The following is a 3,040-nucleotide window of genomic DNA, read 5'->3' as shown; positions in this document are numbered from 1 at the left end:
TTGAGCTTCTAAGCTGTAATTCTAAGACTGGAGAGGGAAAGAAAACAAAACTATATAGATCAGTACTCATAAACTGGCTGCCTACAAACATGTTTGATTTGGTATGCATCAAGTATTTTTTTTAATTTATAGATTTTTTAAAAGAGAAACATTGATTTGTTGTCCCACTTATTTATGCATTCATTAGTTAATTAGTGTATGTGCCCTGACCAGGGTTAGAACCCATAACCTTGGTGTATCGGGACTATAACCAACTGAGCTACTCAGCCAGGGATGGTATGCATTAAATTAAAAATGAATCTGAATACCTTTAGGTGGGCATGTGTTTTCCAGTTCACCACAGTTCAAACCACTCCCTGTTCCCTTATATCTGATTTGTTTTATATTTCATATTATGTTCTCTTTGAGAATACAGTCAATGCATTAACCAGCTCACATGAATACAGGTACAAAGAAAATGATGAAAGTTAATAGAGGGTGAAAGAAGGCTTGAGCAGACATCCTTCTGCAGGGGAAGACTGGGTGTTACACTGATGTTAGTAGGCCCAAATTCACCCACAGATTCCTTGTACCTAACGAAATCCTAATAAGAATTTCTGAAGGCTTGAAAGATTGTCTCTGTGAACACATACATTCAAATATTTGGACCTAAATAGCCCAATTTTTAGCAATCCATTAGTCAAGAGATACCAGAAAGGGAAAACAGAAAGTATTTGAATGAAAAACCACGGAATATCAAAAGGTTTAACACTGTACTCATGCCAGTGGCTTAACAGTTTTGGTCAAATTGACTCTGCTCTGCACAAAAACGATCCCCTCATTCTTTTATCCCCTCATTTTTTTTTTTTTTATCCAAACGTGTAACAGTGATTAAAGGACATGGGAACATACTTTATAGAGCAAGAACAATCTTCCTAAATGACAGGAGATCCAGAAGCCACACGCACAAAGATTCTAGGTTTGATTGTGTAAGAACTTTATTAGGTATAGAGTCAAAGACAGTACAAACAAAAGGTTTAAACAGAATTAGAGGGAATCATTAACCCATGAAATTCATATTCTTAACACACAAGTGCTCCTACAATCACTTAGAAAATGGCACTTCCTCCCGCCATGGGCAAAGGGTATGAAGAGGCAACAGGTGACTGATGAACATGTGGTAAGTACTCAATCTCAGTAGGATCAGAAGAAATACAAGTTAAACCAGTGAATTATTTACACTGCAAAAGCAAATGAAAGGAGATGCTCTATGTGCTGAGTGAAGAAAAATGAATTACAGAACCTTTTGTGAACGGCAACTTGTCGATACCAGAATTTTCCTGGGCCAAACCAAGAATTTCTTTTGCAGTTAACAAATAGCACACAGTGTATCTCCCAACAATGGCAAAGGCACCAAACAAGCAGAAAAGAGAGGGTCAGGAAGAATAGCTAGACCAGGTAGAACTCATTTTAAAATTCTAGCCTTGCAGAAGGGTCAGGAAGAATAGCTAGACCAGGTAGAACTCTACTCATTCCAAAATGAAAATCTAGCCTTGCAGAGGCTCTATGGATTACTGGTAGAGTCCGTCTTACCCAATTTCCTCTACTAAAAAAAAAGGGGGTGGGGGAGCCAAATTAAATAAAAATAAACATGCCAGCATCATTGAAATAGGAAAGTGATACCACCTCATATCACACATTATGAAAAGGCGAATACAGAAACAGCAGTTAGGGCCACACTAAAGAACATGCCAGGATCTTTGGCGAACTCTTCCCTCTGATAAGAGCAGCACAATGGAGAAAACGTAGGCAGAAGGAACTCTGAAAAAACTAGACTAATATAACCCAACATGGTGGGATGAAGGTGCTTAAAATTCCTCTAAGAAGCCTTCATTCTAGATCCTCGTCTGAAGAGCAAAGGCAAGTTGGCAATATCTTAAAATACGTCTATCTTGTGATCTACCAATTTATCCTCCAAAAATACTGGTAAAACCTTACAAAAGCGTATGTAGAAGAATGTTAATTACAACACTTTTTTAAAAAAATATAAACCCTAGACCCACAGTGGTCCCTGCCCTCGCTAAATGCTCTATGAGATCTGCACTTCCGGTGAAGATGGAATTGGAGGGAATAGTTTACCTTCCCACCTGAAATACTAACAAAATCTATAAAACCTTGGTGTTGAAGAGACTGGTCACTGGGCAACGAAACAGGCCCATGGGAAATGGGAAACGAGTGAGGGGAATACGGGACTATGATTCCCCCAGGGAACCACATGCGTTATTTCCAAGGCTGTGTGTGGTCTCTGAGTGGAGGCGATGGCGCTGGGAAATGAAGAGGCTGAGGAGGTTGGAGTTCACAGGATTAAGTGCCTCAGGGCTCTTAGAGGAAAAACAACCCCGACACCTGCAGCATCTTTACCTGAGTAAGAACTCTAGTTTTTAGCTGGAATCTGAACGGGACGTGTGTGCGTGGAAATCACCTGAAGTTGCAGAAAGGACTGACGGCGTTCTAAGGAGAAACGGACAAATCCACAATGACGAGACTTTGACATGCATCTCTCAACAGAACAAGGAGACAGAAAGTCAGCAAGGATACTGAAAACCTAGACAACACGACGTGCTAACTTGACTTAATGGGCACTTTGAAACCATTCCACCCAAGGACAGAATATACATTCTCTTCAAATGCACAAAGCACGTTGACCGACGCAGACCATATGGTAGGCTTTAAAATTTAAAAGGGTTCAAGTCGTACAAAATGTTTTAGTGACCAGAACAGATTAAATTAGCAAACAATAACAAACATAACTGGAAAATCCCCAAATATTTGGACCTAAATAGCCCAATTTTTAGCAATCCATTAGTCAAGAGATACCAGAAAGGGAAAACAGAAAGTATTTGAATGAAAAACCACGGAATATCAAAAGGTTTAACACTGTACTTAAAAGGAAATATAGCACTAATTGCTAAGGTATAAAACTCTCACATCAGCGACTTCAATTTCCACCCTAACACTTTAGAAAATGAACAAAAACACCCGAGTTAGCATAAAAATGGAA

At 39.2% G+C, this 3,040-nt stretch overlaps 1 long non-coding RNA gene across 1 annotated transcript; it reads left to right on the top strand.

Moving 5' to 3' along the window:
- Positions 1 to 762: 762 nt before the first annotated feature.
- On the top strand, positions 763 to 2,367 carry LOC102763099. The gene is made up of 2 exons (XR_001513674.1): positions 763 to 1,437; positions 1,497 to 2,367. It is a non-coding gene; the product is annotated as an uncharacterized LOC102763099 (long non-coding RNA).
- The last annotated feature ends 673 nt before the right edge of the window (positions 2,368 to 3,040 follow it).

This window comes from Myotis davidii, unplaced genomic scaffold (assembly GCF_000327345.1).
Source record: "Myotis davidii unplaced genomic scaffold, ASM32734v1 scaffold1199, whole genome shotgun sequence".
NCBI classification, from domain to species: domain Eukaryota; kingdom Metazoa; phylum Chordata; class Mammalia; order Chiroptera; family Vespertilionidae; genus Myotis; species Myotis davidii.
Note: the sequence above shows the minus strand (reverse complement) of the source record. Positions and strands in the feature narration are given on the sequence as shown.